Source organism: Mauremys mutica, chromosome 11, assembly GCF_020497125.1.
Source record: "Mauremys mutica isolate MM-2020 ecotype Southern chromosome 11, ASM2049712v1, whole genome shotgun sequence".
Classification (NCBI taxonomy): domain Eukaryota; kingdom Metazoa; phylum Chordata; order Testudines; family Geoemydidae; genus Mauremys; species Mauremys mutica.
This window is the reverse complement of record NC_059082.1, coordinates 32,272,501-32,288,568: the sequence shown is the minus strand read 5'-3', so window position 1 is coordinate 32,288,568 and position 16,068 is coordinate 32,272,501. Positions and strand designations below refer to the sequence as shown.

The window sequence follows — 16,068 nt, the reverse complement described above, 5'->3', positions numbered from 1 at the left end:
AGAACAGTTCAATGATGCCTGTGACCCAAGGTAGCAGGACCTGTGATACCTTCACAAGCAGGCCAGTGTGCCATACCGTAACATACGCTGCTGTTAGATCGATGAAAACAGCACCTGATTTCAAGTTTCTCTGGAAACCATTTTCAACAAATGTGGTCAGCGCGAGACATTGGTAAGACAATGAAAAAGCGAACAGAAAACTGTAGAATAGGGTGACCAGATGTCCCAATTTTATAGGGACAGTCCCGATTTTTGGGTCTTTTTCTTATATAGGCTCCTATTACCCCCTCACTCCTTGTCCCGATTTTTCACATTTGCTGTCTGGTCACCCTACTGTAGAAGGTGGAGTGGTGAACTCAGTCTGTTGGTTTTTAGATTGGAGATTTACCCTTGAATATTCTTGCCACTCTTACAGCTGTTTTTTTTTTAACAGTAGTCTGGAAAGGTTGAGAGCCACTGATATAGAGCAGTTACTTCACCCATCACTGAAATGCAGCAGCCCCAGGGATGGAAGTTGGCAGTACTCTTCAATCAGTGTACACCAATAATATATAATACTTCTGGACACAGAACAATGCTTTCCCCTGAAGGAGACTATTGGGTAAGTGAATCATTTACCCAATCAGAGTTTAGTTAGGACGTTGAAACTCAAATGCTTAAGTAGACATGTTTGGATTCCACAAGGAGTGCAGTATAAATGTCCTTCCTAGACACTTCCCCCCTCTGTGCTTTCGGCTCATCTTTCGAACTGTTTGCTATTTACAGTTGTTTTCCCGCCACCCCTTTCCACCTATGTACAGGTTTTGCAGCCAACTTTGCCAAGTGCAGGCCTTGCCAGCAACAGACCAGAAGGCTCCTGGCTCCCACCTCCCTCCATGCCTGGCCTTTCTCTTCCCTCATTCCTCCATTCCCTCTGGCTTCCTCCCAGCCTTTATAGCCCTGGCTAATGAGGCTGGCAGGTGCTGCCCATTACCAGGAAGACACAGGGCTATCCAACCAGCCCCAATCCATTTCCTTTGATTGGGGCTGGAGTGACAGGGGCTGATTAAGTGCTTCTCATTCAGCACTCTGTCACAGGAATGTTAGGGGCCAAATTCTGCCTGGTTTGCATGTTTGGAGCCCCAGTGAAGTCATTGTGGTCACATGAGCGAAAATAAGAGCAGAATTTATGTTTAAAACTTGAAGGCTCCACTCTACTCTGTAGAACTTGGTATCGTGGTGACTGACTGCTATAAAGACTCCATACACAGAGTGGCAATCACCCCGTCACCTCTACCTTTCTAAGCACAATCCAGGCAAGAGTTTTTGTGTCAATTTTTTTTTGCTTTGTGAGCTACTGTTTTATTAAATACAGCTTTTCCCGCTGTATTTTGCAGTAGCTGCAATTTCCTAGTGCTTTTAAGATGTAGCCCATGTACATGACACTGCAGTAATCCAGTCTTCCAAGTGACAAAGATATTGAATAATTGTGTCAAGGTCCACATCCAAAAGATAAGGTTGCAATCTTGTTGCAAATCAGGAGTGATTAAAAATATTCTTTGCAGCTGTTGCTATCTTCATTAACGATCTGGAAGATGGTGTGGACTGCACCCTTAGCAAGTTTGCAGATGACACTAAACTGGGAGGAGTGGTTGATACGCTGGAGGGTAGGGCTAGGATACAGAGGGACCTAGACAAATTAGAGGATTGGGCCAAAAGAAATATGATGAGGTTCAACAAGGACAAGTGCAGAGTCCTGCACTTAGGACAGAAGAATCCCATGCACTGCTACAGACTAGGGACCGAATGGCTGGGCAGCAGTTCTGCAGAAAAGGACCTAGGGGTTACGGTGGACAAAAAGCTGAATATGAGTCAACAGTGTGCCCTTGTTGCCAAGAAGGCTAATGGCATCTTGGGTTGTATAAGTAGGGGCATTTCCAGCAGATCGAGGGATGTGATCATTCCCCTCTACTCAGCACTGGTGAGGCCTCATTTGGAGTACTGTGTCCAGTTTTGGGCCCCACACTACAAGAAGGATGTGAATAAATTGGAGAGAGTCCAGCGGAGGGCAACAAAAATGATTAGGGGGCTGGAGCACATGACTTATGAGGAGAGGCTGAGGGAACTGGGATTGTTTAGTCTGCAGAAGAGAAGAATGAGGGGGGATTTGATAGCTGCTTTCAACTACCTGAAAGGGGGTTCCAAAGAGGATGGATCTAGACTGTTCTCAGTGGTAGAAGATGACAGAACAAGGAGTAATGGTCTCAAGTTGCAGAGGGGGAGGTTTAGGTTGGATATTAGGAAAAACTTTTTCCACTAGTAGGGTGGTGAAGAACTGGAATGGGTTACCTAGGGAGGTAGTGGAATCTCCTTCCTTAGAGGTTTTTAAGGTCAGGCTTGACAAAGCCCTGGCTGGGATGATTTAGTTGGGTTTGGTCCTGCTTTGAGCAGGGGGTTGGACTAGATGACCTCCTGAGGTCCCTTCCAACCCTGAGATTCTATTTGGACATCCAGAGCTTCTAGAATCCAGAAAGATCCCCTAGTTGTGAAGCCAAGTAAGCAGCAGTACCCTGCTCATCTCAGTTGTAGGTGCTGACATCTCTGCTGTTTCTTCTGGTTTCTTTCCCCAAATCCCACATTTCCTTGCCCAAACTGACCCCTTAGGCGGCTGCCCTGTATTAGCCATTCCATAAATTTACCAGCTGCTGTGTCCAGTATCTTCTCTCAAGGGTGCAGAATGTCATCTGATCATGACCCTGCATTGCAATTCATGCTGTTTAAGCAAGGTCAGTGCCTAATGAAGTCTATTATTGACTGATTTTTATTATGGAGAAGCTCTCTCTGATTTTGCATGTGTAGCTAAGACCTGGTCTCTACTGATAGATTATTAGCCTGTATGACTGTGGATGGTACTCTGTTCAATCTGAATTGAGAGAGGGTCATGGATGGTTTGCTTGTACCTGGCCTTAATTGGAGAAGGTCTACTGTACCTCCAGAACCGCAACATGACTCTTCCTCTTTCCTTTTCAGCATACTGTAACTGACTCTCCTTCCTTTGCTCTGCAACAATATTTTAAAGCACATAGCCTCTTCCTCAACCAGTATATTTAATACAAAATATTACACACAATAAAAATGAATGCATATAAAGTTATTTGCACCAAAGCAAATTAGAATTGAATAGAACTGAAAGAATTACTAAATAAAACTATTAAATTAATAGAAAACATTTGAATAAGCAAAAAAGTGAAACTATTTTACATACAGTCTTCTACCATAACAGTTTAACTCATAGATAGAGTCTAAATGACTTGGGTGCTTTTGAAAATTTTATTCTATATTTAATTGTGTCTCAGTCCCATGTTCAAAAGCGACTTCGAAGCCTTTTTTGAAATGGGACTTGGACACTTCTGGAAATGTTACTCCATGGTTTGCAAACAACCAGAATCACCATCACCACCCAAAAATGAATTTATAGTTTTCATTCCTAACAACAGTGACACAAATAATGTACCTTTATATGAATTACATGAACATTCTTTATCCTGATCTTCTAGTGCCTGAGAGTGTCCCAATGCAGTCTAGAATTATCAAGATGGGAGAAAAGAGAAACCTCTTCTGATTTAAAAAGACAAAATTTGGTAGGAAATAAAATATTAGTATCAATCCCCAAAGAAATGAGAATTTTGAGCAACTTTTTCTTTAGGCCTAGGTAGCTTGAGTAATATCTAGGAAAATAAGTATTTTCTCCTCTTGATTCAAACTATTTCCCTGATACATCCAAACTTTACTCATAATGTGATCTACATTCTGACCAAAATAAACAGCAATATATGAGTTAGTTGACACATTGTGCCGTACCCAATTGTCATTTACACCAAACTGGCATAAGTCCATTGATTTGACTGTATTTATTCCTGATTTACACAAGTGGAACTGAGAACAGAATTACTATTGAGTTACAGCATGGTTCTGTTGAGAAAGATACAGAGTTAAAAGGAAGCATAAATATATTTGATATCTGCAAAGACAGATAATTCTTCCTCCATAAAGGAGACTGTAGCAAAGGAATGAAGGTTTTACAGAGAACATCTCCATTACTCCTCCTAGGGAAACAATGCTTGATGATCTCCCAAAACTATTTTCCATTTTCTCTGTTTTGGTTATAACAGCTTTTCCTTTGTGAGCACCAAAATCCACCATTTTCCCTCCAAGTTTTTAAGATCCCTCGTCAGCTTGCAATCCCACCTGCCGCTTCCAGGGACCTAAATGGTGCATAGAATTTGTGTGGGCCTTCTGAGCAGATTTTGCCTCCTGTGAATATTCAACAGATAAAAATTCTCCATTACTTCAGCTTTTTTATTTTTAGGGCATCGTTTTAGAGACATCTTAACAAAAAGTAGCGGAAAGCATCCAAAACACCCACTCTAATTAAAGTATGGAAAAAGAGCTACCTTTGAGCTCATGAAGTGTAATTAAATTCAGTGCTTCTTAAAAGCGTATATGTAGAGTAAAATAAAATAGAAAGCAATATGCTAATCACTAAAGCATCCATCAGCCCATATCCCTATAGCCCTATACTTTCTTAGAACTTCTTAAAGACCAAGAGTGATTCAAAATTACCCTTGAAAGTCCTCAGCTGGAATATCCTTCTAAGCAGAAACATAAAAGGGGGTTGCAGCAGATCAATTGGGTAACACCCCAGCTCAGCAGTTCCACTTCGCCCCTCTGAGCGCTTCAGTAGCAGAAAACCTGTCAAACAGCAACTCAAACACAGCCCATCTCATTAGCACAAGTCCCCAATGAAACATCAATTGGGCAGGCAGCAGATTCACCAGTTCTTGCTCCTCAGCATCTTCAGCTTGATAAATCAATATGTAGCTTAAAAGTTATCCTGGCTGGACAGTACCAAAAATAAGACATCACCTCCTTAATTCAATGCTTAGGCCACTAATATTAGGCTGATCATAGTTACTGTACATATTTTTTTTCTAACATTAGTGTGACAATCAGGGTCCAGACACACTCAGGGGAGAACAGGGGCTGAACACCAAAGAGTAAGCAATTGAATCAACTGGTTGCATACGTTGATATAGTTTATAAAAATATGTCGTCAGGTCTTTTATGAAGGGTTGTAATGTTCTGTACTTGGTCATTATGAGATAGATGTATGACTGTCATTATGACTGTATGTATTTGTGCATGTTTAGAGCTGTGCTGCAACATTCAGCTCCACCTCACAGAAGGGTGATGAAGCAGCCAGGCAGGGTGAAAACAGATCAAGGGGGAAGGTGCAAAGCATGCTAGATTGTTAAACCTTTTGTTTATTTTTACCCCAAGCAGGTCGCAAACTGTGTGGAGTGCCCCTGCCCAAGGGAACTGATAACCATGGGCTGTTTGCACATCTCTGGGGGTAACAAACCATAGGGGGGAAGTGCAAGTGTCTGGTAGTAAAGAACTTGGGGTAGACGGACTTTGGGGACACATGGGACTGGAAGGATTGTTGGGGTCCCCCTGTAAGGAGTAACTGGGCTGGTGAGGGACCTGATGCTTGTGGACTGGCTAATGGTGTCAGGGCTCTGAGCCATAGCAGCATAGCATTAAGGCACCCAAAGTTACATGGCAAGTGGTGACACAGCTCCTTAGTGGTCTGGACCATGCCCAAAATGCCACAAATAGAAACTTAGATGGTGTATGGCTTAAGCCCTACTAACCTGAGATTTCTTTCTCTCACTGTGTCATTCCACCACATTCAGCATCACTCTATGTGCGAGCTGAAGCCCCACTGGATATGTGAGAAGAGCTACTCTCTGTGCGTTCTCTGGGAGGGCATTCCAGCTTTGGAATTCCCCTCTCCGCACAGACCTTGGTTTGTAATATTCCCAAACTGGGGACTTTCAGGGTGTGCTGCAAAACTCCTTCACCCCTGCCAGCCTCCCCGCCCCCAGGTATTTGAGAATAGTCTCTGAATTGCAAGGGTGGGGAATTGCTGAAGTGGAAGGGAGAAATGGAAGCCGTGAAATTGCCTGGTTTGCTAGTTATAGGTTATATTGCATTTTGCTGCTGTACTTCTTGGGTATCAGGTTTTTTTGTGTTATTAAGTAATGTCGCAGATAGGTGACCTCTTTAGCATTTTCTGTGAATCTAAGGAAATAACAACGTTCTTCTGGTGCATGCAGCTTCCCACAGTCTGTCTAAGGTCTCTAGTGGAGACTGGCAGAGGGAGCAGCAGCTACCTTGTTAAGGCACTTCTGTGAGCGTGCACACATTCTAAAATTGCGGTTTCTGGGGTAGAGCAGGAAGGGGCCAGTGAAAAGTTTGCATGGCCAACTGAAATTTTTCTCTCAATCTTTTCTAACAGAACAAGAAGCTTGGCATTATGACAAATGCCGTGGTAAACCGAACTGTACAGCTCTGAATGATTCCACCTGTACTTTGCAAACGGCTAGTAATTTGCATGACTACTTGGGCCATTGCAGGATTTTGTTCACTAGCTTCATCTCTTCAGTGCTTTTTATGTGTCTTAATATTTTTGTAGGTTTCTTCTAACTACGATATGCACTTACCTTTTTGTAGCCCCAGCTACTTTGAGCTCTAGAATGCTTTTCTTTCAGTGATTAGATATTTGAATTTTTACCACCTTTGTCAACTGGTGCTAGTGTGGTTATACACATAATAGTATGGACGTACAAATGCCTGATGCTCATGCCTTATGGAAACAGGTACACCACCTTATGAGCTACCTGTGTTAAGATTGTGCTAAAACATGGTTGTGATTTCTGACAAGCAAAGAACCAGATGCAGTAGTGACACAGTCAGTGACCAAACAGTGTAAAATTTCACAGTTTCTCCATAATTAGCATAGCTAAATGTGGTACTTTAAGTTCAGAAATGTTGACACAATAGTCAACCCCACCTCTTTGAATAATGGGCTATCACATCACTGTTCCAGTTGAGATTGCAAATAAAATAAAGAAGAAAATAAAAGAATAAAGAAAAAGAAATCCTCGGCAACCACAAAGCATCCCTGGCACTGATGAGTCAGGATTAATGTCCTGTAATGGTAAGGAGAGAGGTTCCCACTGGAGCCCCACTGCTTTTTGTATCTCCATTCAGGGTCCATATGGAACTGACTTAGTAATTAGTCAGGCAGCCAAGTTTCTGCTGAACAAGTCAAAAAGGCCTATTCCACATCCTGAAGGCCTGCATACTGTTTAGGCATCTTTAGTTTCAAAGGGTCAACACTGGCATGCTACAAAAGACATCTTTAAGGGAAGTTTGTCTAGAATTTTGACAGATGTTGTTATGTAGCTTAATTCCTATTCAGATTGTAAACTCATTTTGTTCTGTAAATTTCCTTACAGTTAAAGCACATTATTCTGTCAGATACAATTTCAGTCTCTTCCAGTGAGAGTGGAAACCTTGGGTCAGATTCATCAAAAAGGGATAACAGATCGTTTTAAGGTTTTGCATTCTAGTGAATAACTGGCTTTTATTCATTATTTATCTACTTCAGAAGTTTAACGAATAGCTTGAAAGCTAATTACTGAATTTCTCTATTTGTGGAGAAAGTGCTTTAAGAAAGTAGAGCCAGGTGAATACCCTCCCCAATACTAAAATATGGCTGAATCGTAACATTAAGAACAGAGCAAAACGAAAGAGAAACAATAGTTTACCACCCCCCAGGAAAGTTAGGAAGACTTAACTTCTTCAGAACTCCAGGTGGGTATGTCTGTCTACCTGTTTGTCTGTCAGTCAGTCAGTCAGGCCTGGTCTACACTAGGACTTTAATTCGAATTTAGCAGCGTTAATTCGAACTAACCGCTCAACCGTCCACACCAGGAAGCCATTTAATTCGAACTAGAGGGCTCTTTAGTTTGAATTTGGTACTCCACCCCGATAGGTGGAGTATCGCTAAATTCGACATGGCTAGCTCGAATTAGGCTAGGTGTGGATGCAAATCAAACTTAGTAGCTCCGGGAGCTATCCCACAGTGTACCACTCTGTTGACGCTCTGGACAGCAGTCCGAGCTTCGATGCTCTGAGCAGCCACACAGGAAATGACCCGGGAAAATTTGAATTCATTTTCCTGTCTGGGCACTTTGAATCTGACGTCCTGGCTGGACATCGGGGCGAGCTCCGCAGCACCTGCAACGATGCAGAGCTCTCCAGCAGAGGAGTTCATGTTATCTGTAAATAGAAAGAGGGACCCAGCATAGACTGACTGGGAACTCTTCGATCTGATCGGTGTGTGGGGCGAGGAGTCTGTGCTTTCGGAGCTGCGCTCCAAAACAGGGAATGCGAAGACCTACGAGAAGGTCTCCAAAGCCATGAGAGACAGAGGATACAGGCGGGATGCAACGCAGCGCTGCGTGAAAATCAAGGACCCCAGACAAGGCTACCAAAAAATCAAAGCGGCAAACGGACACTACGGAGCCTGCCACCACTGCCCCACCAGTGACCGTGGACTCTGACGATGGGACAGTGTCGACGGCCAGTTCCTCGGTGATGTTCGCGGACGGGGAAGATGAGGAAGGGTTTCTGGAGGACGAGGCAGGCGAGAGCGCTTACAACGCTGGTTTCCCCGACAGCCAGGATCTATTCATCACCGTCACGGAAATCCCCCAACAACCCTCCCCGGCCATTAACCCGGACCCTGAATCAGGGGAAGGAGCAGTCGGTAAGTGCTTTAACCATGTTAACTTTTATTCTTAATATAACAGGAATCTTAACTGTGTGAAAAGGAGGTCTCTCTAGATATGGGGATAGAACAGAAATCATCCTTGGAGATCTCCACGAAGCTCTCCTTGCGTTAATCAAAAAGCATCAGCAGGAGGTTCCTGGGGAGAGCTGCCTTATTGGGTGCTCCGTGGTAGCACAGTTTTCCGCGCAAGGCTTTCATGAGGTACTCAGGGAGCACTGCCTCCCCGAGCACGGCTGCATCGAGCCCTGGTTCGTGCTAGCTTTCACGCAGCATGCGCTCTCTATCTCCTTCAGTGACCCTCCTCAGGGTGATCTCGCTCGGAGACTCCTGCATCTAATTAGGGTAATTACTGTAATTTTACGCCTGGTCCAAAGTATTTTTAAAAAATCTACGGACAGACGGCATAGCACAGACTCATCACGCAGCTGCGTGACGAGCGTAACGGAAAGCCAAAGAATATAATGGACGCTCATGGCGGGAGGGAGGAATGAGGACGCAAGGTATCCCACAGTTCCTGCTGTCTCCGAAAAGTATTTGCATTCTTGGATGAGCTCCAAATGCTTCTAGGGTCAAACACAGTGTCTGCGGTGGGTCAGGGCATAGTTCGGCAATTTGCGCACACACCCCACCCACCACCAGAAGTGAAAACAATCCTCTGTTGACTCTTTTACATGTCACCCTATCTTTACTGAATGCTGCAGATAGACGCGATGGTGCAGCACTCAACACCAACATCCTTGCTCCCCCCACGCTATGGATGGCTGATGGAACAAAACGATGGAAATCCGTCCTCATCATCAGCCTATTGGCACATGGGGCAGTGCAAAAGGGCTGGTAACCATGCCGACTAGCATCAGTAAGGTCGATCAAGGGCGCCTGTCCCTAATTTTTCATGGCAGATGGTGCAATATGGCTGGTAAACGTCCTCATCATTGCAACAGGGGGCTGAGCTCCATCAGCCCCCACCCTTCATTGTAAATAAAAGATTCAATTGCCCCTGGACTAGCAGAGGGATGATGGGCTCCTTCATCCACACTCCTTAATGTCTTGCCTGGACTATCATTGCAGCTGGAGGCTTCCTTCCACTCATTTCTCACAAACAAGTCACTGTGTCTTATTCCTGCATTCTTTATTACTTCATCACACAAGTGGGGGGACAATGGTATGGTAGCCCAGGAAGGCTGGGGTAAGAACGGAATGAACAGGTGGTGTTGTTGCAGGAGCACCCCCTGTGAATAGCATACAGCTCATAATTTATGCAGGATCGGACACAGAGCAGCTGTGCTCTCTGGTTCTATGATACAGTGGTTCTCTAGTACACTTGCCCATAATCTAGGCAGGACTGATTCTATTTTTAGATACCAAAAAGGAGGGATTGACTCAGGGAGTCATTCCCAATTTTTGCTTTTGCGCCCCTGGCTGCTCGGCCAGGGGCACTTATGACAGCACCAAATGGGGCAGTGCAAAAGGACAGGTAACCATGCCCATCTTATTACCATCTTATTACCAATTTATGGTATGGTAGATGGTACAATATGGCTGGTAACCATCTCTGCTGTCATGCAAAAGCAAAAGCATGCTGCTGTGTAGCGCTGCTGGCCTGCCTCTGTCAGCGGCATCTAGTACACATACGGTGACATACACAAAAGGCAAAACAGTGTCCATGGTTGCCACGCTATGGCGTATGCCAGGGCAATTCTGGGAAAATGGGCTTGAAATGATTGTCTGCCGTTGCTTTCCTGGAGGAAGGAATGACTGGCGACATTTACCCAGAATCCACCACGAAAATGATTTGTGCCCCAGCAGGCACAGGGGTCTCAACCCAGAATTCACAGAGACAGCCTAGACTCAGTTAATTGTTCGCAAAAATGTATCTTTGCAAGCACAGCCTGCGTCCCAGTTTCAACCCTTTCACAAAAAGTCATGAATAAAGAAACCTTTGTTAAGTAATAATGGGACATGTATTTTATTTTTACACGTGTGCTGGAAGTGGGGGTAACGGGGTGAACGGGGTATGTAACCGAAGAGGAGAGTCAACAGTAACTGGGTAAAGAAACAGGGGCAGGTTCAGCTTCTCTGTAAAGAAACTGAACAGTCACAGGTCACGCTGCTCGCTGGTATTTGAAGAGTTCCTTGTCGCTGTCCCAGGCGCCTGTGTAGGGCTTCATGAGCAAGTGCATTAGCGGGCAGGCTGGGTCGGATGACTATAGGCATCTGCACATCCACAACAGTTATTTCGTGGTCCGGGAAGAAACTACCTTCCTGCAGGCGTCTGAGCAGCCCACAGTCCCAATTTCTCATCAGCTGACTGTGGAAGACGTGGACGATAAAGTGCGAGGAGGAGAAAACGGCGATGATCGCAGCGGGCTCCGTGCTTGCAGTGCTGTGGCGTCCGCGCTGTCACTGACCAGAAAAGTGCACGAACAGATTGCCCGCAGGCGCTTTCAAGGAGGGAGGGAGGGAGGTTGTGATTGACGGTTCAATGACGACACTTACCCAAAACCACCCTCGACACATTTCTCCCCCCAGCAGGCATTGGGGGCTCTACCCAGCATTCCAATGGGCAGCGGGGACTGCGGGAACTGTGGGATAGCTTCCCACAGTGCACCGCTTCCAAAGTCGATGCTGGCCCCGTGAATGTGGACTCAGAAATTCGAATTAGTGTATTTAGTATGGATACACAAATTCGACTTCATAAGGTCGAATCCACAAATTCGAACTAAGTTGATTCGAAATAGTCTTGTAGTGTAGACAAGGCCTCAGTCTCCCACAGACAGCTCCCTGATGTCTGGCCAGAGAGAGACTTTTTTAATTCAGAGGTTCTCAACTGGGGAAGTGCATCAAACATTCTAGGGTGGCATGGCAAGCTGGGCCAAATTGCCTGCTGGCCTGAGGGTGGAGGACAGGCTGCAGTTTGTGCTCTGAGTGAATCCCAGGGCTGTTTTACAGAGCCCCACCCTCACAGGAAAGCCACTATTAGCCTGTGGTTTTGTCAATCACCGTAGCTCTGGGTCGGAGGGAGCTCCCCATGAGCCCGTGACAGGGAGTTCTGACCCAGGTGAGTGGGGAAAAGGACTTCTGGACTAGGGGGCAGCTGGTAGAACAGGAAACCTCACCCCTCCCAGGAGAATTTGCTCCATGTGGCCTCCCCTTCCTCATCCTCTCTCTGACTGCTCCACTGTCCCTAGAGGCAGGGGCCATGGACAGATGATTGAGGGTAAAGGGAGCTATCTGATGGGGGCACAGCCAGGTCATTTGCAGCTGGGGCACTGCCAGGTGGGGTTGGGGCAGTATGGAGGTGGAGGCAGGTGCTGCCAGCTGATCTGGGGGGGAGTTTAGGAAGTAGGGGCACTGCTGGGTGTGAGGGCACTGTCAGGTGAATTGGAGGGGGAAGCATGGAGAATGGGGGGCAGTGCGGGGTGGTGTAGGATAACAACAACACATGCTCCTAAAATAGATGGATTTTTAAAGTTAAAATGTAAATATCAAAGACTGGCAGGGCCCAAGTGGCCCCTGGACTCCCGCTGAAAGTTGCCCTCCCCCAGTGAAATCTGAAATGGCAGCCTTGCCTTCTGTCATGACTTGGGGAGGAAGAGGGAGGCTCCAAGTAATTTTAATAAAATACTAAGCTGGGGCATGATTTTAAAGAGATTGAGAAAACTGTTTTAAGTGTTTGTGGACCATTTGATCTGTTTGCTCCCAGCATTGACCAACTGAGTCTTGTAATGTGGCTGGCGCATAGAAATAGTGTCTTCACAGCTGATAGCTCAGGCATTGTCCTTTACTGACCCTCCAGGTCTTTACCAGGAGGTTGCTTATCTAGGTTACCTTCCTGCTTGTTTCCTAATAGCACTGCTATTAAACTAAACCAAATATGCATCCAGTAAGCATAATACATGTTCAGAACCTTGCTAAATAAGGACTTAAATATTTTCTATGATTTTCTACTTCAGTCATCAACAGAAGGACGCAAGTACATTGCTATAGCATTCTAAAATGATTGGTAAAATGTTCCATTCCATTTCATTGTATAAAGACTGAATCTTCTCAAGATTGGTCAAAATGTTTCCCTAAAATTAAACTCTTAAGCCAAACTGAGCCCAGAATTTCCCTCCTTATTTAGACAAAACTCTTCCCCCCCCCCCGCCCCGCAATCAATGGAGAGTCTTGCCTAAGTAAGGAGGGCAAGATTGAACCCCTTTAAAGTACAAACCAATGCAAATATTTTGGATAAGTTGCTTAGCAGGTTCTCAATTCGTGCATTCAACATGACACGTCCAAGTCTTATTCCTCCGCTGCTGTAAATCACCATAACTCCATTAACCTCAAATGTTTTGGTACCTACATTATTTGCATGCCCTCCAAATCAGATGTGTGTGCACACAAATATTGATTGTTTATGGCCAAATGGGGCGTGCAGGCATCCGTTTGCCTGATTTGGGAGAGGAAATACCTTTTCATGAACAAATCCAGGTTTCTGGTATGCAAAACCTAGGTTCGCTTAGTTTTGGGCTTGGCAATGTAGAGCCCAGATTGAGAGAGAAGGACATTCATTTGTAAACATAATGTGAAATATGAGGAAATGTTAAGAGAGCACATGTATTAAAAATGCCCAGTTTTCAACCATTCTTTAAAAAATTAAGGATTCTTCACTAATCATTCTGTATGTACTTTCCAAAAATAGATTTTTCCTACAGATTTTATGACCAGTTTAGGACCCATTCCAACATACCTTTCCTCATGGGAATAAGGTTTTGTGGAATTGGGGTCTTCAAAAAAGATATTCTCATCCAAATTCCATAGTTCTGTGGAAAAACCTACTACAGGAATCAACAGATTCATTTGGGTCCAAAACAGAGCTGAGCTATTTATTTATCTTTAATTATAAATGGTTAAACAAAGAGAACAGACTTGCAGTTCTTACTGAACTTAAAAAAGATGTGGTTTGTGTAAGCTGAAAATTAATTAATAAGGAATTTTTAATTCCAACATCCCAGGCCAAGTCTATTTATTCCCCAAGGAAAGGGGAGGGCTATGAGATCAGATCAGAAGGAATATAAACTTTGTATTACACAAAGCTGACACTTTGAGCACCAGTGCATAGCAAAAGTCCATTTTGTGGTTTTTTTAAATGTATATTGTGGTAGAGCCCAATTTTTATTTATGTTGTGGTAGAGCCCAAAAGCCAGATTCAGGACTGGGAGGCTCCACTGTGTCACATAGAGGAAGACAAGGTTCCTGAATATCACTAGAACACTTTCAAGTAGAAAAATATTAACAGTAATTTGGTGGCAGGCACAAAACGACTCCCCTTTGCCTTGTTTATTTAGTTGGAATGATTTATTAGCTAATACTATTAATTTCAGGAGAAAGTCATACTTTTTACCCCTCCCTCTTTTCCATTTTTATTAGCGGAATAAAAAAAATCACAACAAAAGGCATATTACTTATTCTGAGAGTTTTGGCATATTGAAAATGGGATTATTTTGCCAAAACTTCACTACATTTTGTCTTATTTTGGAGGTAAGGGATTGAAAATTGAAACCTTTTAAAACTGACAGACAAAATGGACACATTTCATAAGGCAAGATTTTGAAGCTACTTTTCCTGTTGGAAATGTAGTTTCACAGTCTCAAAATGAAAACATCTGATTTCAAAGGAACACAGTTGTCGAGGGTCACAAAATCACTGATGGCAACTTTTTCTGTATCACATATCACAGTTTCAGACACTTCCATCTCTGAAGAGCTTCACCACAACCTCTGGGAAATGAATAAAAGAACTAAAACATATTTGTGATTTAGCTTAATCTTCTAACATGCACCTATTGAAAACCTCTTCATAGATCTGTGTTTTCCATTGTTGTTGCAAGTACATATTGATTACGCCTCAATTTAATTGAAAGCAACAAAGCCTTGCATGGAATTAGTCCTTAAAGTGAGCGAACATTTTTTTTCCTTTGAAAATTATCCAGTGAGCACATACAAAATGCATCTTCATATGGTTTTGTGACAATGCTATAATTGAATCCTTCACTTGAATATTTAATATCAACATGTAGGTCTCATGAAGCTATAAATCAGGGCTCAGGAAAGGCTGAACAGAAGCCCCAATGGTGTAAGTACTGGGAAAATGTCAATGCAAGTCTACAGATGATATACAATATGAGGCAAGGCAAAATGATGGTCAGTGTAAAGTGAAAGGCTTAACAACTGTTGAACTTTCTTAACTATTTGTTTAGAGTATTGGATATCTGAAGGTGAGGACAAATACTGGAATCCATGCTAAGGTGAGAACAATAGTATAATGTTGTCAATTAAAGTTTGACTTCTCTGAGTGAGTAATGGGAAGTCCATATTGATGAATTTATGTGAGCAGTGGCAAAAAGATGTTGGGGGGGGGGGAAAAGTCTATGGCTGTTTTATTATAAATGTAACCATGGGCTAACTTATTCTTATTAATGGCTATAGCTTTATGATGACAAGCAAAAATTAGAGTCTATCTTTAGATAGGTAATGAGTTGATTTTAATTCACCCATTGAGTTGTCACCTTAGTAGAATTTTCTGCATTTTTATCTTTAAGCGTTTTCCCTGAGCTGCTGCTTTGCAGTACCTTTTGATTGATTGCTACATTTCTACAATATAAACAAATAGAATATGGGAAACTTCTTCATTGCAGAAGCCATATAAGCATATAAGTCCCACTCAGAAAGACTCTCATGCAGTACGGAAGATAGGATAGCAAAAGCATAGCACATAATCTGGTACACGTGAAGAACTCAAATGGAAAAGTATCTTGAGGTTCTTTCTTTTCCTTTACAAGTTCAGTTCAACTGTATGGGTAACCCTAAAATGTCTCTATCACAGTATTCAAACATAAGCTAAAACAAACTTGTGTAGGGAAGGTTTTTTTTATTCTGCATATAAAAGCTGAAAGCCAACTATTTTTTTAAATGAGAGTGTCTGAGCTATGTTAGTGGGAGTTTTCTGCATAGTTTGTTTTTACTTTTAAGTATGACTTTAGCTGTAAGAAAAGTGATGATTCCCTCTAGAGGGGGAAAAAAAAAGAAGAAACCTAACTTTCCTATTTAACTGCATTGACATTGTGTTCTTGGAAAGGTCTTTCTACTGCATATAACTGGGATCGCTTTAGTGGAGGGTGGTAAAACCACACTGACAATTTTGAAGAGAACTGTCTGTGTTCTTTGAATCAGACTAATGAAGACTTAAAGAAACAGTAAGTTATTTTTACATTTAATTTGCATAATTCAAGATGTAACAAGAGTCCCCTCAGATGAGTAGCTCAAGATAGTTATTTTGTTACTGTAAATGGGTCAGACTCACCCCTGCGGCACCTCCTGCTGGTGACTCCAGGAATTAGCTCA

The 16,068-nt window shown here is 43.3% G+C and overlaps 1 long non-coding RNA gene across 1 annotated transcript; it reads left to right on the top strand.

Annotated features, from left to right (window-relative positions):
• The first annotated feature begins 451 nt into the window (after positions 1-451).
• On the top strand, positions 452-15,858 carry LOC123343800. Its single transcript, XR_006572366.1, has 3 exons — positions 452-601; positions 14,925-14,972; positions 15,803-15,858. It is a non-coding gene; the product is annotated as an uncharacterized LOC123343800 (long non-coding RNA).
• The last annotated feature ends 210 nt before the right edge of the window (positions 15,859-16,068 follow it).